The 21,999-nt window shown below is 37.9% G+C and overlaps 1 protein-coding gene and 1 pseudogene across 9 annotated transcripts in view; both read left to right on the top strand.

Annotated features, from left to right (window-relative positions):
* PHACTR1 (phosphatase and actin regulator 1) overlaps positions 1-21,999 on the top strand; it is a 655,396-nt gene that overhangs the window by 454,838 nt on the left and 178,559 nt on the right. The window lies entirely within an intron of this gene.
* On the top strand, positions 6,946-7,614 carry LOC110224069 (ATP synthase peripheral stalk subunit OSCP, mitochondrial pseudogene; annotated as a pseudogene).

Below are 21,999 nucleotides of genomic sequence, written 5' to 3'. Positions count from 1 at the left end.
TGGGAAACTGCTTTGCATGTCTTATTTATTTATTCAATCCAACTCAATTTAATAAACTTGATTACGGTCCTGTTATGTGAAAGACTCTATGCTAAGTGCTGGTGATTCAAAGATAAAATGAACCCACCCTGCCTTAAAGAAGCTTATGTTCTATTGGATGAATATAGCATGTACACAGTTAACCAAAAATGAGGTAATAAGGAAAAGAAGTGTACTGAAAACTAGGGAGATCCAAAAAGGCTTCATACAGGATGCAGCATGCTAAGTCTTAAAGAAGGGTAAAATGTAGAGGTGGAGGAAGGAGTGAGTCCCAGAACTGGATGAGGGAGAGCCTCATCAATACATGGAGTCAGGAGATAGAATGCTAAGTTATGGTGACAGCTCATAGTGCAGAAAACAGGAAGAGTAAGATGGAATAACCCTGGAACAGTAGGTTGGACATAGGAATTGAGGAGTTTTGAGAATTTCTTATTTTTTCTGTAGAGACGATAGAGCCCCCTTGAAGATTTCTGAGTAAATTAGTGATATGTTCAAATATGTATCTTGGGAAGATTATGTTGGTAACCACAGAGAGCAGATGTGTCAAATACAGGGCTCATGGGCCACATACAGTCTGCAACACTCCCAAGTTGGGCCTGAATAAGATTAAAGTGTAACTGGGATATATTTAAATGCAATGTTAAAATGAAATGCAAAATTAAAATTAAAAATGCAATAAAACATAGCATTAATTTGTGGTTTTCTAACTCAGTATGTAGAATGCAGAGATCTTTACATAACATTGACTTGTCCCGTTTATCTTTGAGTTTGACACAACTGCTGTAGAGAATGAGTGGGAAAGCAGAGGGACTGAAAGCAGAAAAATCAATTAGAAAACTATTACAATAATCCAGGCAAAAGATGATCAGGGTCAATTAGTAGTTTGCGTGAGATGAGAGAAAGGAGCAGATTGAGAAATATTGTGGAAGTAAAATCACCAGGGTTTGGAAACAGATTATATGTGGGCCATAAGGGTTTTTTTTTTAGTCAAGGATAATTTTGAGGTTACTTATGAACCTAGGTGACTGGTAGTCACCTCTGAACCTAGGGAGTCACTTATGAGCATAAGGAGAATAGAAGTGTCCTCAACAGAAATAAGGAAATTAGGGGCCATGGCAGGTATAGGAAGGAAGATAATGAGTTTCATTTTGCACATATTGAGTTTGAAATACTGATGGTCTGGACATCCAGGGAGAATATCTAAAAGCAGCTGGTGGCATGAGATTGAAATTAAAGAATGAGATAAAGGGTGAATATCTGGGTGTTATCTTCATAGAAATAATAAGTGAAATAATGAAAGCCAATGAGACCACGGATAAAGAGAGGACACAGTGAAAATAGGAAAAAAAATTATTTTTCTTTCAAGGAGAAGACTTCATTGAAAAAATGCTGAAAGTTCTCTTTCTAATTATGGAATATCAGAGGAGGGAGAAATGACTATTCTTTGATGGTTTACAGCATAAAATGAAAGATACTCTATAATGCTGTAGCTAGTGCAATTAAGTGATATGCCTAAGAGCCTCATAGATAATCCAGATTTCAGTGGAGGCTAAGTGAGGGGATATGCACAAAAGCATAGAGCCTTGGACATTTAAAGGACCCAGCCTTACCTAGTCAAGCAAATTGGGGAGAATGTTCCATGGTCAGAAACCTATGCAGTTAGGAACAATTGCTAGGTCAAGATTTATGTTCTTTTTGGTAGAAGTCATGCAGAACCCAGAAATTTGCTGAATATGCCTTTAAATTAAAGACCACAGAATGAGCATTTATAACAGAAGGGACACAGCTTAGTACAGTTACTAAAGGTTCAGTACAGACAGATGCTATTTTTAATATTTCTTCACTTTCATTAACTATCCCACCCATTCTAAGCTAGATTGTCTCCAGGTTTTTGTAATCTGAGGTCCTTAAAAACATAAACATTTTCAAACTGAAAAGGGCCATAGAAATGATCCTACCTAATTTCCTCTTGCTGTTGTTCAGTCATTTTCAGTCTTGTCCTGCTCTTTGTGACCTCATTTAGGGGGTTTTTCTTAGCAAGGATATTGAAGTAGTTTTGCCATTTTCTTCTCATTTTACAGGTGAGGAAACTGAGGCAAACATGGTTAAGTGACTTGCCCAGGATCACATACTTAATAAATGTCTGAGACTGGATTTGAATTCCAAGAAGCTTTGTCTTCCTGACTCCAGGCCTAACATTCTATCCACTGCAACACCTAGTTGCCCATAAAAGAAGATGGTCAGGGCCAGAGAAGTGCTTAGTCTAAGGTCACACAGCAAATGACAGTTAGACACACTACCTCCAGTAGATGTAGAGGAATGGTATGAACAATGGAAGTCAGAAGCTGCAGAAGTTATCATTATATGCCCATATTATTCCCTCGATGAGACTGTAAATTCCTTGAGGGCAAGGAAGGGCTGAGTTATTTTTCATCTTTGCATTTCCAGAACCCAGCATAAAGCCTTAGAATCCTAGATTTTCTGAATTGGAAGAGACTTCAGAAGTCATCTGTTCTGACCTGAACTTGGATAGGAAGGAATCCCTTCTACAAAACTCCCTACAAATGGGTAGCCAGACCTAATGTGTTGAGAAATTCATTCTCTCTTAAGGAACCTCTTCAATTTTGGGGTGGTGGTTTGTTTTTTTTTTTGTTATAGGAAGTTGCCATTCTAAAGAAGTCTAGCTTAGTGAAAGCTAGAAATTGTATATGACATCTCGGGAGCCTGATATCATTCAGAATAAGGAAGTTGTGGTATAGAATAAGCTCCTTGACTCTATTTGCTACAGTTAGTAAACTCAAATTAAAAATGGAAGTAAAAACAGCTCACTAAATACAAACGCCAGTGTAATATAGCAGCCAAAAAGACTGAATGTCATTTTGAGCTGCCTTAAAAGAGGTCTAGGTTCTAGAAATAAAAAGAGAGTAGTTCTGTTGTACTCTGCTCTGGTCAAACCACATCTAGAGTAGTGGTCAGTCTGTGCAGTACTAGTGTTAGGAAGACAATTGACAAGATGGAGGGTATTCAAAGGATAGCAGTGAGGATGGGGAATGGCTTTAATTAAGTCCATGCCACATGGACAGATTGTTTGTTAGAAGAAACTGGGGATGTTTAGCACTGGGAAGAGAAGACTCAGGGGACACATGATAGTTATATTCAAGTATTTTATGAGTTGTCGTGTGGGAAATGGGTAAGGCTTGTTTTCTTTAGGCACAGAGGGAACACAAACAATGGATAGAAGAGGTCAAAAGGTAAATTTAGACCTAATGTTGGGAAATTTTTCCTGTTAGAATTTTCAGAGTGGAATGGGTCATCCTGGAAGGTAATGGGTTGCCCCTCATTGGTGGTCTTCAAACAGAGGCTTAATGACTACTTAACACTTAGCAGCAGTGTAAATAAAATGTAACCTGTTTATGGAGAGAGCCTACTTTATAGAATCATATATTTAGAACCAGATAAGACCTTAGAGACCATCTAGTTTGATGCCCTCATTTTACAGATGAGGAAACCAAGGCTCAGAAAAGTTAAGTGACACTCCCAGGATCACACAGCTAGGAGATGTCTGGAGCAGTATTTGAACCCAGATCTCCATCTCTCCAAATCCATCACTCTCTCTATTTTGCATACAGACTGCACTAAGATGTACAACTCCCTCCTTACTCTTGGAAGCTAGGACTCTCTTAGTGTAACTCAAAATTGCATTGGTGTTTTTGGCTGCCATATGACACTGGTATTTTTTTATGTATTTAGTAAGCTGTTTTCACTTCTACTTTTTTTGACCTGAGTTCACTGTAGAGAGCAAGGTCAAGTAGCTTTAGACCTCAACTTCCCTATCCTGCCTGACCCCAGACTCTCAGCCTCGGATTTAATTTATATGTGTGTGTGTGTGTGTGTGTGTGTGTGTGTGTGTGTGTGTGTGTGTGTATAATACGTTATATATATATATGTATATTTATAAATATGTATATTTATATAGTTTAACCAGTGGTAGGAGCAGGTGGTGTTTACGGAAGCAGCAACAGCTTCAGGAGTTCTCAAGCCAGAGGTGGTAAAAAAGAATCAAACAACTAGTGAGAAAGAGATTATAGCACTAAATGCAGAACTAGACACTGTTGGTCAACTTCATTGCCTATACCCACTTCTGAGTCACAGTTGAAGGTCAGACAGGCACAATTCTGTTACATGAGAACAGAAGTCCTGAAGAGCAATATCACTTTCAGTAACAAGGGATCATGGAACCTGAGGAACAATATCACATACGGTCCTAAGGGAGTAGGAATCCTGAGGAGAAATACTGATTACAATCCCAAGGGATCAGGACCCTTCTTGGATAAAGACCAGAGCACAGACCAGGAGAGTGGTAACCACACCTTTCCCCAGATCATACTACCTAAGAAGCCCTGAAAATTTCCAAACACCCAGAGCTAGCTCTGGAAAACCCATCTTGAAGCTTGGGAGAGTGGTCCTCTCTCTCCATGCTGGGAACAGAGCCCAGTGTTAACATAAAGTTCAACATCAAGAAATAGGATGGAATATAAGCAAACAACAACAAAAAAAGAGCCTGACTCTAAAAAGCTACTATGGTGATAGGGAAGATCAAAACACAAACTCAGAAGAAAACGATGTAGTCAAAACAGCTATAAACAAAGCCTTAAAGGGAAAAAAAAAGGTAAATTGGACATAAGTCCAAGAGGAATTTTTAGAAGAGCTAACAAAATGGTTTTCAAACTCAAAGAAGAGTGTAGAGGAAAAATTAGGTAAAGAAATGAGAACAAAGGAAGAAAATTATGAAAAGGCAATTAACAGCTTACTAAAAAAGTCATAAAATTCTAGACTAAAATAATTCCCTAAAAAGCAGAATTGCCTAAATGGAAAAAGAGGTACAAAAGTTCACTGAATAAAAAATTCCTTAAAAATTAGAATGGGGCAAGTGGAAGCTAGTGACTTCATGAGACATCATGAGACATCAAGAAACGAAGTAAAAAGAATGAAAAAATAGAAGAAAATGTAAATTATCTCATCAGAAAAACAACTGACCTGGAAAACTGATTAAGGAGAAAGAATTTAACAATTATTGGAATACCAGAAAGTGATGATCAAATAAAGAACCCTAGACATCATATTCCAAGAAATGATCAAAAAAAAGACTGTTCCAGTATTCTAAAGCCAAAAGGTAAAATGGAAGTTGAAAGAATCTACCAATCACCACCTAAAGGAAATCCCAAAAAGAAAATTCCCAGGAGTATTATAACCAAATTCCAGACTTCCAGGTCAAAGAGAAAACACTTCAAGCCACCAGAAAGAGCTTCAGTTGGGATCACAAAAATTTAGCATCTTACATGTTATAGGAACAGAGAGTTTGGAGTATGATATATCAGAAGGTAAAAGAGCTGGGATTATAGCCAAGAATAATCTACCCAGCAAAACTAAGTATAATCCTTCAAGAGGAAAAAATTAATATTTAATGAAATAGAAGACTTTCAAGAATTCCTGATGAAAAGACAAGAGCTGAATAGAAAATTTACTTTCAAATATAAGACTCAAGAAAAGCATATAAAGGTACACATGAAAGATAAATCATAAGGGGCTCAATAAGGTTAAATTGCTTACATTTCACTATGGGAAGATGATACATGTAACTTCTAATAATTTTATCATTTACTACAGCAGTTAGAAGGATTCTACATAGACAGATGGCATAGGAGTAAATTCATTACATTGGGATGATGTAAAAAAAAATAGATCTGTGAGAAAAAGGAATACCCTAGAAGAAGGGGGAAAGAGAAAGGAAGAATGGGGAAAATTAACTCACATAAAAGACAGAAAGGGAGAGAAAGAAAGAAAGAAAAAACTATAGACCAATTTCCTTAATGATAAGGATAAAATAGGATAATATTTGAAAAGTAATTTACAAATCTTAAAACTCCATATACATGCTAGCTATTATTGTATATCAAAGATTTAAACCAATTATTAAAGGTTTTATTTGGTCATTTTGTTGTTTTCCCACTGTCCACTGAACTGACATGACTGAAATGACTGAATAAAATCACCCTTTATGCTCACAGAAATCCTGGGAGATATTATCCCCATTTTATGGAAGAGGAAACTGAGGCAGCCAGCAGTTAAGTGACTTCCCAGGTTCACACAACTAGCAAGTACCTGAAGTAAGATTTAAACTCAGATTTTTTAGGCTCCAGATCCAGCATTCAACAGAGTTTGGGGGGGGAGGTGTAAGAACATATATAAAGAACTATGTAAGAAATTTTTTTCAAGAGGCCCACTACCACATTGGGAAGATAGTATATGAATACGTGTTATTTAAAACCTACTTCCATTTCTGGTTCATATGTGGAGCCTGGAGAAGCTGGCATCATGGCTCTATACATTGCACTGGTGAAGCAAGATCTGGATACATGGATGGCCCTAGAAAGTCAACCATGAAACAACAACAAAGAACCAGAATTCTTAGGGAAAGGGAAAGGACTTTTTATTGACCCTAAAAACCATCAAATAATGTGGAAGGACATGGGTACCTTTGTCAATGAGTAAATCCTCCATAATTTTTTTTTCCACAGAAGTTAAAATATGTCTTTCATTTATCTACTCAACAAATATGTATCAAATGTCTACCCTATGAAAGGCACCATAGTCCATCTGGGGAATGCAAAAATGAATTAGACATATCCTTCTATCTCAAGGAGCTTACAGTCTATTTAATTCTTAATGCAAAAGCAGAAAAAGAGCTTAATGTTTAAAGTTTAGTTAGGCACTGCTCCTAATTTTAAGTCCATTTAAGTGTATTTTAGCAATCTTGACAAAATGACAGCATACCATTAGAAATTGGACCTCCAAAATTGGACCCTAACCAAGATTCAGCTACATATAAGTTATTCAAGTTTCGGGGTTTCACCTACAGCGACCACAGGAGAAGATGGCGGCGCTCGGTGCGTCCAGGATGCTCCAGCAGGTATGCCACTTCACCACTTCAGTGAGCGGACCATTTGCTAAACTCATCAGGCCTCCAGTTCAAGTGTATGGTCTAGAAGGTCGATATGCCACTGCTCTTTATTCTGCTGCATCTAAGTAGAATAAACTGGATGTGGTAGAAAAGGAGTTACTCAGAGTAACAAAACTTTTGAAAGATCCCAAAATGATTGACTCTGTTATGAATCCTCATATAAAGCGTTCTATTAAGATAAAAACCCTAAGTGACATAATAGCGAAAGAGAAGTTTTCCCCCATCACAACCAACCTCATGAAATTGCTTGTTGAAAATGGTCGCTTAAACAACACCCCAGGAGTCATTTCAGCATTTTCTGCCATGATGAGTGTGCATCGTGGAGAAGTACAGTGCTCAGTTACAACTGCATCTGCTTTAGATGATGCAACTCTTTCAGAATTAAAAACCGTCCTGAACAGCTTCCTAAGGAAGGGCCAAGTCCTGAAAATGGAGGTTAAAACTGACCCTTCAATCATGGGAGGAATGATTGTTCGTATAGGAGAGAAATATGTTGATACGTCGCAAGAACCGAGATCCAGAAACTAAAGCGGATTATGAAGGAAGCTGTTTGAAAATAACATTTTTCCACAACTTATTAATGAAACTTCTAAAAATTGTGTAAACAATAAAGGACTTGGAAAATTTTTTAAAAAAAGTTATTTAAGTTTCAATAACAGGTGAGTTGTCTTAAATACCAATATTGTTCAATGAGTATTGTTCAATAAATCTTGGTCCCCCTAAAACAGTCCTGTACAACCTGAATCCTGTGGCTCATTTACAGCCCCTGGGCAGCATCTGGCATGCCAAAAGATTTCCTCTACCTATAAAGGTTGTTTTCCTCTATATTTTTCAGGGCCACCTGAAATCCTTTGGCCTGCCTCAAGTTGCCTGAGGGCCTTAAAGTGATCTGCAGGCCACAGGTTGTGTAGACCTGCCCTAAAATCAATCAGTCAGTTCAATTATCAAGCATTTATTAAGTATCTCTCATGTGCCCCAAGTGGTTTTGTGTTAAGAGCTAGGGATGCAAAGAAAGGCAAAAATATAGGCCCTTCTTTTGAGGTGCTTACATTCTAATGAGGGACAACATGCAAACAATTATATACAGAAGATACATGTGTTAAAAAGAAGGCAATCTCAAAGGGTGACACAGTCTATAAAGTACTCCCTCACTGCCTAGAGTCAGGAAGACTCCTCTTCCTCAGTTCAAATCTGGCCTTAGATACTTACTGGCTATGTGACCCTAGGCAAGTCACTTAACCTGTTTGCCTCAATTTCCTTATCTGTAAAATGAGCTGGAGAAATGGCAAACCACTCCAGTATCTTTGCCAAGAAAACCCCAAATGGGGTTTCAAAAAGTCTGACACTACTAAACAACTACTTTTAAATTGAAATTTAGACTTCTTTAAATTTGTGAAGAAAAGTATAAGTCCCAGTTGTGAAACTTTTACCATTAAAATTCACATTATTGTTCAAGAGCCTTCAGGCTTTCTGATATTTTCATTAAGAATCTCAGATATCCCAGCAATACTTTTCAACCCCCAGGGCTTCTGTGAGCAATGTAGCCTTACGCTGAAAATGAAAAGGCCTCTGAGAGGTCAATAATTGAGTAGTTATTTGCCTGGGCTTTCACCCTGGTAGATCCAGTGCTTTGTCAGGCGGTAATGTCTGTCCCTCCATCAATTCATTAATGTGATACTTGTATCTCCAATGCTTTTCTCTAAGCTTCCTCATTTCACCAAGCTATTAGATCCCTCCCACCTGGATCCTTTCTTCAACTATAAGTACTTGCTCCAAAACACCTTAGGAAGAGAATATTTTAACTTCTTTACCTTTCCTAGATTCCATTATTATCAGGTAAAAGATGGCGAATTTGACCTTGTGCAAAAACTAAAAATATATTTCTTGTAGGAAAAAAAAATCTCAAAGTAAGAAATGGGAAAAAAAAATTATCATTACCTTGAAAATACAATGAGATTAATCAAATAGAGATTATTCTTGTTGTTTAGTCATTTTAGACATGTTAGACTTTGGGGTCTTCTTGGCAAAGATACTGGCGTGGTTTGCCATTTCCTTCTCCAGCTCGTTTTACAGATGAGGAAACTGAGGCAAACAGGGTTAAGTGACTTGCCCAGGGTCACACAGCTAGTAAGTGTGTGAGGTCAGTTTTAAACTCTTGAAGATGAGTCTTCCTAACTTCCAGACTCCATCCACCATGCCAACAAGCTGCCCAAATAGAGATTAGGACTAAATTACTCAGAAAACAAGAATTTGAAACAAAATTTTCCAACACTTAGTTTGAGGTTTGCACATGAAAAGGAAACAACCAGATTCACACTGGACATTTCTTCTCTTTAATATAAATAATAGCATTGGAAAAAACATAAGAACTATTCTGTAGAGAGGCAGTATGGTACAGTGTAAAGCGCATTGGATTTGTAGTCAGAGGCCTTGAGTTCGAATCTCACCCCTGTGACCTTGGCCAAATTGCTTAAATTTTCATTTCCTCAGTCTCCTCATCTGTAAAATGAGGGATGGCCCTTAATGTTCCTTCTAACTTTCAATCTATGATCCTGTGGTTTATCCTGACTCTTAGATGTCTCTCTCCTTCAACTCCCTTCTTCCCCCAGGTCAAGAATAATCCTCTAATGCCATTGTCTTAAGCTTCCACCAATGCAAGACTTTTCCCTAAGATTATCAGTAGAGAATCAGTTAGTTAACCAGCCTTAAATAGCTTTTAGAAAAGAGTATTTATTAAAGTGAGAAGATAAGAAAAATTAGTACAAAATATTCCCCCAAAGGCTTTGATACATTCTCCCACAAGTTCACATAAAGCCTAAGGGAAAGTGGGCTCAAGCTTAGAAAGCACATATGGAAAAAGGGTAACTCACTCCCCCTCCACTTGTCCTTTGCTCCCCATGCAAACACTCTTACCAGCTGATCTATGGACACCATTTAGGACACTTTTGGGAAGAGGAAGAGAGGTCCAAAGAGATCCTTCTCTGGCCAAATGGGAAGGAGATGGAGACCTGACCAAGGCCAAAGCGGAGGCCTCTGCTTCCCCTTCTGAGTAGTTCCTTCTCAGGGTTTCAGTTAAAATTTCACACTCCCTTCAGTTCTTCCCATTCCAGTTAAAGTGATGTTGTTATACATTACCCAGAAGGCATAATGAAGTCTCACAGCCAATTGAAACTGGCCTCTTTTTACAGGCATCACTTCACATCAAATACTTTTCAGAGATGTTTCACACATAGTCTAAAGTCTTTTGACTGACTGAATGAAACGTGTTCTCAGCCAGTTAAGGTTATCAGAATTAAAATGGTGTGGAGTGGTTTCTTCCCTAATCTATTTGCACAGTGGTTTTCTAAGCACACAGGGCTTCTTTCTTATTCCTCACCTGCCACAAGCTGCTGGTTTGTGTGGTGTCTACTTTTCTTCACTTGATAGTTCAGAATTTCACTCATAGCCTACGTTTCTCATTCCTCTTTCTCAACAGTCAATTCTGTCCCATCCCTCAAACTTGTAAGATATGTAAGCTGTATGAAAAGCTCTCTCCTGGGCCTTTCCTTTTTCTGTGAGGGAGATTGTGGCTATGCGTGATTCAGCAGCATCCCTTCACAATCTTAGCTCTCTCTGCCAGCTTTCATGTTTAAAAAAAAGATAAACTACCAAAGCAAAAGACCCCACAGAATCTCAGAATGCAGTCCCCCTCAGTGTGGCTGTGAGGCACGTCCTAAATCCATACAGCTCACAGAGGAGATTTGGACGTTCGGCAGGGAAGGTTCATAAGAAAATTATATCCACCAATGAGTTAAGCTCAGAGCCAGGGCAGTTTGACTAACTCAGAAATGTTGCCAGTCTGCTTCAGACCTCAGCAGGGAACATTGCAAGGAGCACCAATTTAGAGGAGGTAGTCTGGGGTTTGGGCCTTGTTTTGGTCTTTGTTTTTTTGGCTGTCATAATGTGGAAATGTATGTAGTGACTACAGAAGATATCTTTTTCCTTCCTCCCTCCCGCTAGGGAACTGTGGGGAAGTCCAATGAATTGTAGTGAGACCAAAATCCCAGCATGAGTATTAAGTATGACCTTCATAATTGATGGCAACTATTGTATTATGAATTTGCCTCCTTTGGGAACAACTAAATCAGATGCAGAGGGTTTTGGTAGAAATTGTTGCTATACATTTTTAAAGAAGGGTGTGTGTGTGTGTGTGTGTGTGTGCTCATATGTGATAATCCCTTCCCTCTATTAGGATTCACAAGGCTTTGATTCCATTGTTCCAAATTTTTCATTGTGCCATAAGAGCTACATGACCACCCAACTTTGTATATAACATGTTCCTATGACCAAAATGACAGCCAATGTGATATACCATGTTCTAGACTGATGTGTGAGGAGAAATGGAAAATGAAGGTTTGGGAATGGCCATAATGTTAAGTAGTGTATGTCTGTTTCTGCTTGGCACAAAAGCAGTCTAATACAAAAATCTTACAACTTCCAACCTCACCTCACCTAGGAAGTCATGTGTTTTGCTTTATTTTTTTTTTATAGAAAACATGCAGAAAATATATAAGCTAGTATGATTTCTTTGATGAAAATGAAAACCCTTTAAATGGCTTCAGCTATTTAGGCTACAGTTTTCTTTCACTCTCACCTTCTGCTGTCTAAAGTTCTTTTTAATTAGGTTGCATAAGCTCGCTCAAAAACTGCTGATTAAATCCAGAAAACATATCATATACTGCTCATCGCTGTAATTAGGTGAAGTTCTAGGTTCACAGACATGAGAGATGGTGAGACAAGTCTTCCAAAGGAATTTTATAATCGTGTTATTACAGTTTAGTGAAAGATAAAGCTTAGAAAACTTGTGATCTACTAAGCCCAATATACCTTTCTTATTTTTGAGAGTTCTACATTAAGAGAGGCCAATTCCACCAAAACACAGCTTTATCAACGAGAAGTTTTGCAAGCCTATTTACCAAACACCTTTTGAAGACTTCAGAAACTGAAGACTATATTAAGACCTATCTAGTCGTGCCATATTTAAGAGACCCTATCATGAGACCCTTTTTGTGTCCCAGATTCAGCTCTGATAAAGAAAGTGGAAATCATCATTTTTTTCCCATCAAATTAACATCTTTCCTTTGTCTGCAGCCATTTCCTGTTTACTATATTGAAAGGAAAGTTAAAAAAAATACATGGTGATGAATGTTATTTTAGAAAACATGAATTTTCTTACAGTTTGGAGAGTAAGACGGAAAACAGTTCTTCATAGGTTTTCTAAAAAGACAAAAGTCTAACAAGTTGGAAGCAAAGAAGTGCTCATGGGCTTTGTTCATCTATCCTGATACAACAATGGAAATCACATTTGCATGCTTTCATTTTAAGGCAAGTGCTATGTACCAGTGAGGGCCACAAGATTCTCTGCTGCTTTACCACACAAAGGTAACTTCTCCTTACAGTTCTGGAACCATAATTGTCAATATTGCCATTGTAAATTGGAATGGTATGGCAATCTTTTCTCCTTTAGACTCCATTGATCATCTGGTACCTTTCCAACCAAAATATCCTTCCCTGGCTACCACTCCTCTTTCTATTTCTGGTTGGGTTTTTTGGGGTTTTTTTTGGTTTTGGGTTTGTTTGGGTTTTTTTTGCAATTGAGGTTAAGTGACTTGCCCAGGGTCACACAGCTAGTAAGCATCAAGTGTTTGGTCTGAGGCCCGATTTGAACTCAGGGCCTCCTGACTTCAGGTCTGTTGCTCTATCTACTGCACCACCTAGCTGCCCCTCCTCTTTCTGTTTCTGCTCCCTTAATTAGAATCTAATTTCCTTAGGACAGAAGCTATTTTATTTTTTGGATGTGTGTCCCCAGCAAATAGTACAGTGCTTGCCACGTATAATAAGCACTTAATAAATGCTCTTTTCATTCATTTTAGTGGCTCCAGATTCTATATTTCATAGTCCAGCATTTAAGGTTCAGAACAATTATTTAGGGATCAGGATTCAGATCATTCTGGAAATAAAGATTAAGATGAAGGCAGCTGATTATGTAACCAGGAGTTCTGACTGCTTGATTCACTAAGGTTCTAGATGAAGGGAAGGAGTGTGAAGAAGAGCAGAGGCAGAACAATCCACATCCTTTTCTCATAGAGCTCTCTGGCTTCCCAGACTACCAAAAGGACTTCTTTCATAGAGGTCCCCAGATGAACAAATGTCTCCAGGCCATCCAGAGTGATCTAAGGTTGTGTGTCCATGGCACCTGGTAAGTTCAAGAATGCCTTGGAGCCCCTTATCTCTTCTTGGAAACTTACTTGTTTCAGATTTTGATTTTAAAAATGGCACCATTTTGACGTTCCAAGGATTCCTTGGGGTGCAGCATGCACCATATATGAGCAGCAACTTTCTGCATAGCTCAAAGTCATTTTCAGTGCCCTCTGGGGAGTTCCCACGGCTCACTGCCAGAGGTACATTACAAATGATAGGTAGTTGAGCTAGTTTCATTAAGTCTATCTATGCAGTTGTCTGCAGGGCCAACCCTAAAAATAGCACAGCAAACAATGCAGAGACATTCTACAGCCTCTGGATGTTTTGAAAACCATTACTCTGCTAGCGTTGTTGTGTTTCCTATTGGTCTGTGGCCTGGGAGTACAGAGAAAGTACTCTGTTTATTTCATAACAAGTAACCAAAAAGATGCTTCCCTTCACTCTTGTGGATGACGTCCCTGTCCATCATTTCTCCAGGGGAAAAGAAGTTAGAGCCGGTGATAATTAGTGAGTTACACTTTCCATAGACTTTCTCCCTAAGCTATCATCCTCTGGCAGCAGGTGTCATTTTCTATTGGAATTGTTAAGGTCTTTTTTAAAGGAAATAAAAGGGGGAAAAATCAGCAACAAACTTGGGCCCACTTTCAGAACTGCCATGAAGGCTGTGGTCAGTTTTTATAGTAATTGTGGTGCTAGCCCCAGAGTTTCAGTGGAAATATTCCTGATATAATTAGTATATGTGACTCTCTCAATCTGTTCCCTTCATTCAGCTCTCCCTCCACCTCTTCAGGGTTTGTTTCCTTTTGCTAATTAGGGCCAGAATCTTACTTGAAGGGAAATTATTTGGAGTGTTTATATGCTCGTATATGCAGATGTTTATTTGAGTATGTAGCTATGCCTCACATTATACAATGGATATAGTCATAAAAAATCTTTTGTAAAGAAATATTATCTTAAAGGCCCCAAAGAAAACTAACATTTAATGTAGCATATAGTGAAGCCTTTCTATAATAAGAATAATCTTCCACTACTCTATCTGATTTATCAGCTCAGGTTGGTTTTATGCTTTTTTTTTCCTTCCAAACAGGTCACACTGCTATTTAAGCATTCTTGTTATTAGATTTGGATGACCCATAGTGTTTTAAGGGAACACACCTATTTTTGTCATCCCATAGTACACTCTAGAGCCAAGCAAATGGCATGCTGCCAAGTTGCCAAATATCAAGGACCAAACATTCCAGCCAGAAAATAGACATATGGGTATATTCAAGTAAACACTGATGGAAAAAAGGTTTCTAAGGGAGTGAGTGTCATAGACCCACAACACTGGCTGCTTTGGGGACAAACATTTATGGCACAATTAATAGTGAAGCCCAGAGAGCTTCAGTACAAATAAGATCCTCAGATGAGAAGTCAGTTGTGGTTTAGGGCATGAAAGAATCAGACAAATGTAAAAAGGCAGACATAATAAAATATCTTTTATAAACCATGATATAATAAAAAGTAGGAAATATAGGAAATGTGAGTCAAAGATGGTTACCTAAGTGGAGACTAAGAAAAATAATCTTGACTCAATGGATAGATCAAAGAACAAATCATAGAAACAAGTATTCTAATTCTGTTTTCACATTCTTGGTGTTGTGGGTGATAAACAGTACTTGTCTTCCTATGACAACCTGCTTGGCAGCTTGATTTGATCTGGCTGCTAGTGCCAACATTTCTTCCTAGGTATTGCCCTGTATTTTTCAATCTTATTCAACGACACCCCCAGAGGAGGACTGACCACTGGAAATTCACCACTAAAGCTCCCCTTCCTGCTGGTGCTCCTCAAAGACAGACAAATATATCATTCCCAATTAACTACAAAACTTCACTTAGTGGCATTTTCTAACAGGGAAATATCTTTCTTTGAATTTGAGGGTTTTTTTTTTTACAATTTCTAATATTAATTGGCATACTTTATGTGTTTTTAAAACATTACATTAAATAACATCCAAGTTGATCTAATGCCATTTGTACTAAGATAACACATATATTTCCACATGGAAGAAGTCCATTTGGGACATCTGTGTCCAGTTATTTGTTTGATATTAATATTAAGCAATTTTAATATGTTAAATATTTCCCACAATTAAACAAATACGTTCAATCCTCATCTACCATGTTCAGGGTATTGTGCTGGACACTAAGGCACAAGTCTTGTCCTCAAGGAGCTTATAATCTAATTGAGTGGTAAGATGTTTACCCAAATTACTTGCCTTGGAAAAGGGATGGCCAGACAAAAAATCTTGGGAAATGTGAAGAAAAGAAAGAACACTTTTCAACTGAGGAATCAGGGAGGACTTCATGGAGGAAGTGGACAACACCTTGACTTTGAAGGAAGGCAGAAATTTTGACACATGGAGATGAGAACAGGGATGGAGAGTGTGTTCCAGATATGGAGAATAAAATTAACAGTCATTGAAACCAGAGAAGGCAATACTAGAACAGGGAATGGTCGTAGGATCTAGAGCTGAAAAAAAGACCTAGGAAATCATCTAATAGAGTCATCTTAGACAGGAAACTGAGGTCCAGGTAGGCTGAGTGACTTGCACACAGGTAGTGAGTTGTCTTAGTTCTTCAGTTGTTTTTCAGTCCTGTCCTGCTCTTCATGACGCCATTTGGGATTTTCTTGGCAAAGATACTGAAAATGGTTTGCCATTTCCTTCTCCAGCTCATTTTACAGATGAAGAACTGATCCAAACAGAATTAAGTGACTTGCTCAGGGTCACACAGTATCTGAGGTAAGATTTGAACTCACCTCTTCCAGACCCAAGGCCTGGCTTTCTATCCATTACGCCACGTAGCTGCCCCACAGGTAGTAAGTGAGAGAGAGCTGTAATTTGGACTTATGCCTTCTTACTTAAAAGTACTTTTCCCCACTGCCCTGCGTTGTACAATTTGGAAGGAATATAGAATACTGTACATGAACGAGAATATTATGATGTGAAGTAGTGTGGAGGCAGATTGTGGAGGGCCTTGAATGCCAACATTAGAGGTGGTGCTTAATTTTAGGTGATGAGGAAGCCAACGGAGTATGGAGGTTTGTTTTGTTTGGTTTTTTGTTCTTTTGGTTTTCAGTAGAGGAATGACATGACCAGAGAGGTGCATTAGAAACCGTGTAAAGAGGGTGGATTTTGGTGAGGAGGACAGAGCAGAAGTGTCGAACTCACGGGGGGGAGGGGCGGCCTTGAGAGCACAAAACTGTCTAAAGGGATCACTGCAGGCCACGTATTAACTTAGAAAATCATATGTTAGCATTATCTGTGCTCTATTGTATTTTTCTTTATTTTGTTACATATTTCCCAATTATATTTCAGTCTGGTTCAGGCTTCACTTGGTAGTGCTGTGTGCTTAACCCCTCTGGATAGAAGGAAAAAAGCGTTTATTAAATACCAACTATATGCTAGGTACTGAGCCAAGCACTTTTATTATGTCGTTTGATTCTCACAGCAACCCTGAAAGATAGGTGCTGTTATTATCATTATTTCCATTTGAGAAGTTTGAGGCAGACAGCTGTGAAGTGACTTACCTAGGGTCACACTGCTACTAAATGTCTGAGACTGAATTTGAACTCGGGTCTTCCTCACTCTAGGCCCAGCATTCTATCTACTGAGCTACCTTAGCAGGAAGGCTAGATAGGAGGCAAGATGAACTGCTATACCACCAGACCAACCAAAGTTAATTCAATTCAGTCAGAAAAATTGGCTAAAATTAGGTTTTGGTTGCCTAATTTAAAAAAAAACAAACAAATTAGTTGACAGAAAAATTGATCTCATCATGGGTAAAGGCTTGGACTTGACCACAGAATGCTAGCTTCACAGAAGAGGAAAATATTTCTTTTGCTTTGCAGGTCGTTTACTTGACTAATGTATAAAAAACCCCAAAAAACAAAACTAAAAAGCTATAGTTGCTCATTATATTCTATTCAATAATGTTAATCTGTCAGATACTGGTCAATTTGACCATGCTCTAGTTCAGGGATTCCTAACCTTTTTTGTATCATGGACCCCTTTGACAGTCTGATAAAGCCTAAGGACTCCTTCTCAGAATCATGGTTGGTTTTTTTTTGTTTTGTTTTTGGCTAGGCAAGGGGGTTAAGTGACTTTCCCAGGGTCACACAGCTAGTAAGTGTCAAGTGTCTGAGCCCAAATTTGAACTCAGGTCCTCCTGACTCCAGGGCCGGTGCTGTATCCACTGCCTACTGCCCCTGCACCCAGCTGCCCCTATCTCAGGATCGTGTTTTTAAATGCATGAAAACATAGGAAATCAAAATACAAAAAAAACCAAAAAACAAAGAAAAAACCACAATTATAGAGGAGGAAAAAAGATATGATTTTTCTCATCCAAGTTCATGGATCACATGAAATCTATCCACAGATTGCTTAAAAGTCCATGGACCCCAGCTTAAGAATCTCTGCTCTAATAGAATAGTGAAAAGCAAGAAATCATGAGACCTGAATTCTAATCTTGGCTGTGTCATTAATTAGCTAATTGATCCATATAGTCTCTCTGCAACTCAAATCATAATTTTTGATGGGAAGAATAATGACTGCCCTACCTGGGATCTTAGGAATTAGAATATTAAAGTCAGCTAATTCAACCCCTTCACCTTACAGTTGAAGAAACTGAAGTGATATGACCTGCCTCAAATCACTTAGCTGATAAGTAGCAGAGACTAGATTTGAACTCAGATCTTCTTACTCCAAATTCAGTAATCATTCCAGTACACCATGCTGCCCACCTACCTCATATCTTTGTGGGGAGTAGCGGGGAAACAAAAAGAATTGAGATGATACATGTGAAACTACTTTTATATGTGATATAAAAGTTTTGGTATTTAACACACCATATGGAAATATTATGCAGGAGAAAACCCGCCTACCATAGATCCTTTGATTTTGGTAGACATTCCTCTCCGGCAGATTTGGAAATAGTAACTGTTGGAACTTGCTGCTCTTCTCACCCTGCACATCATTTCCTCTGTTTATCATAATACATTTAATAAAACTCCTACTATATTATTTCAAACAAAGTGCATAAGGAATAATGGAAAAGTGAATAAAATTGCTTTTTAAGCACACTGTCAGCAAAATTATCTTTATGAGAATGACAGATTTTTCACTTTAATTTTTTGGGGGGGAGCTAGGCAATAGGGTTAAATGACTTGCCCAGGGTCACACAGCTAGTACCTGTCAACTGTCTGAGACCGGATTATGAACTCAGGTCCTCCTGACTCCAGGACCAGTGCTCTATCCACTGCTCCACCTAGCTGCCCCAGGATTTTTTGCTTTAAATAAATTTAATGTAGGGGCATATTCAAATAGAAGTGAACATTATGTATGATGTTCATATTGCTATGCTTTTGTATGTATGAATATTACTTTATACTTGTGTCTGACAACATTATTTCTTATTCTAAACCTTTCACTGTCTTTAGTTTGAGTAATAAAGTCCATGGCTTATACCTCTACTTGATTTACATCTTCTCATTCTTGAGCCAGAGACAATGGGCCAAGATTAAGGGTTAGCCATTGGCCCTGAGCTTCCCCTCCCCTCTCAATGAGAGATACTTATTAAGACAGCCACCAGAAACCTTTTTTGTGACTGCAACTTAGAAATTTAAGGTTAAAGTGGTTCTGCTCAATATACTGTTCTTTCTTTGGGGCTGGTTATCCAATTCTTTTGCTGCTATATAGCCCCATAACTTTGTGAATAATGATATTTTGTGTGATTTGTACCAGTTTACATCATTACTATTAATATAGTAAATGCTTCATTTAGCCAACGTTATCTAGCATAATTTGGTAATTTGGTCCATAGAAATGAGCTTCCCAAATAACTGAATTTTCCTTTTGTTTTCTAAAATTGGTTGTTTTTAATGTATTGAATGAAAGTCTTTCTCAAATGTATTAGGTGCCTCTTTTTGCCTTTTTAATGGAGTATGTTAAATATAATTCATGCGTTTGTCGTTCAGTCATTTTTCTATTGCGTCTGACTCTTTGCGACTCCTTTTGGGGTTTTCTTGGCAAAGATACTGGAGTAGTTTGCCATTTCCTTCTCTAACTCATTGTACAGATGAGGAAACTGGGGCAAACAGGGTTAAGTGACTTGCCTAGGGTCACACAGCTAGTAAGTGCCTGAGGCCAGATTTGAACTCAAGTCTTCCTAACTCTGGGCCCAGGGCTCTATCTCTCCACTACACTGATAATTCACATAGCCTTTCCCTAATGACTCAAGGTTGCAGGTATCAAAATTACTTGTCCAATGCTATAAAACAGTGATGTTCTTTGAAGCTACTAAAACAGGGAAAGCTAGAATTTTTGAGGTCTTGTATCTATCTTTAAATTATTTTTCTCTTTACTTCTTTGCTGTCAGATAGGTTGCTTTGTGTATGTGTATGTGTATTTGTGTATCAAAGCACCCAGGCACCCCACCTGTCTAATTTTTGCTCTCAATAATTTTCTATAAGTTGAGAAAGCAGGTAACAAAGGTTGCTAGAATTGTGTGTAAAACAAAATTAAAACAAGGAATGGATGAGGACTCATCAGAAGTAAAATCTGTAACCTTTAGTGTCTGAACTTTATGGCATATACTTTGACTACTTAGAGCCCTTTTCATGTTTCCTTATAGGTTCTTATCTATGTTTCAAATAACTGAAGTTGTCAGATAAGTGAGGTGATTTTGCGATAAAATGCTACGCAAAGCCTTTTGAAATACTTTGAAAATTCACTTTTATTGGCAGATCTGCTTGATTAATTAATTTTAAAATCAATAAGTAATATAGAGATTATTTTACAGGGGGAATTAAGCCACAGAATGTCAGAGCTATAAGGGAACATAGATATCATTTACCTCCTCATTTTACAAAGAAGTAAACTGAGGTCAAAGGAGGTGAAGTAGGACTGAAGGTCCCACAATTAGTAATTGGTAGAGCCAGGACTAAAGCTTACATCTTCTGATTCAAAGTCAACATCCTGTGTACCCTTATTATTAAGGTATTTTCCCCCTCTTGCTTCAGCACAGTACTATCATCTCTGATGTCTTGCTCATTTCCGAGACAGTATAAACAACTTCCATTCAAAATGTTAACCTGAATGACCTCTTTTCCCTTTAATTAAAAATGAAAATGCAGGTGTATTTTAATTAATGCCCATCCTGTAGGAAGCTCAAATGCTAGTTTTGCAAACCTAGAGGAAATGAATTGATTTGGCTTAACCTTTTTTTATTTCCATGGATCATTTTCTGAACCCGAGAAATCTGAAATTAGCTACTTCTTTGTACATCTTTCCAGGTGCCAAATGGAAAGAGAATGCTGGCTCTTTTATTACAACTATAGAGAAAGAATTGCAGGCAATTTTCATTAATGGAGTTTCCACACAAGTTTTTTGGAATGTGTAATTTTCTTATCATTTTGACAAATTATAATGACACCTTACCTAGGCTATGCAAATTAGAAAATGGAAAGAAATTTAAATGAAACATATAAAAACAAAGGGGGAAAATTACACTTTGTGTTTGAGTGACAGTTTTAATTTCATTCACTTTGTCAATAGTAGTTACACAATCCTTCTGTGAAACAGGTTTGTATTCCCATTTTAAATTGCACTAGTATTGTGGTTAAGTCTTTTTTTCTGATAGCTCTTTCCTTATCTCCTTGAGGAACTCTTCTTCCTCCAGTCATTTAACTATGATCATCTTATTTAACTAAGGACAGCCCTTATCTCTTGGCTCTTTTCCCATTATAAATAGTACAAACATTATCATTCCCATTTTATAAATAAGGAAACTATATAAAAAAATTATGACTTGCTTTTCTGTTTTTAGTTTTCTTTTAAAAATATAATCTATTCTTCCCACTGTCCCCTCAATTGTAGAACAAAAGCAAAAAATAAAATCCTCAACCTAAACATATACAGTCCATTTTTTGGCAGTATCACTAGACTAATTGATTGAGGCAACAACAAAGACAGATATAGTGTACCTGGATTTCAGCAAGGTATTTGATCAACCCTTTCATGGAAGGGAAAGGGAAAAGGGAAAAGAAAAAAAGAGCGGAGGAAGGGGAAGGGGCACATAATAGACACTTAAAAAAATACTTGTTGATTGATTGCTATCAGAACAACTTCAGATATCTGATATAGGAAAAAGATGTCACATAGCAAAAGACATGTTTGTTTTGGAGTTAGAAGAAGCCTGTGTCCAAATTCTGGCTTCACCATTCACTAGCTAAGTACTGTGACATTTGTCCTCTTTGACCTTTAGTTTCTGAGAGGAAGCATGGCCTAGCAGATAGAGTGCTGGACCTGGAATTAGGCTGACCTTGGTTTACATCCTATCCCTTGACACTTCCAAGCTGTGTGACCTCAGGCAAGTCTTTTAACCTTCTCTGAGCCTGGGTTTTCCCTCCTGTAAAATGGGAAGAATGACATCTATAGCACCTGCCTTACAGGGTCATCAGGAAGATAAAAAGTAATAGTGTGTGTGTAAAAATCATTATATCAAGTTTAAAGTCTTCTAAAAATGTCAATTACTCAGATTCCTTCTTCCTTGTAAAATGGAGATGATGCCTACCTCACCGGGCTAGACTGAGGAATTGCAAGACTTAAAGTACTAGTTAAATGTCATTTTAAAATTGACTCATTTTATGGTTCACTGTC

Source organism: Phascolarctos cinereus, unplaced genomic scaffold, assembly GCF_003287225.1.
Source record: "Phascolarctos cinereus isolate Bilbo 61053 unplaced genomic scaffold, phaCin_HiC Scaffold_4;HRSCAF=312, whole genome shotgun sequence".
Taxonomy (NCBI): domain Eukaryota; kingdom Metazoa; phylum Chordata; class Mammalia; order Diprotodontia; family Phascolarctidae; genus Phascolarctos; species Phascolarctos cinereus.
The sequence above is the reverse complement of the archived record's forward strand: the minus strand, read 5'-3'. Positions and strand labels throughout refer to the sequence as shown.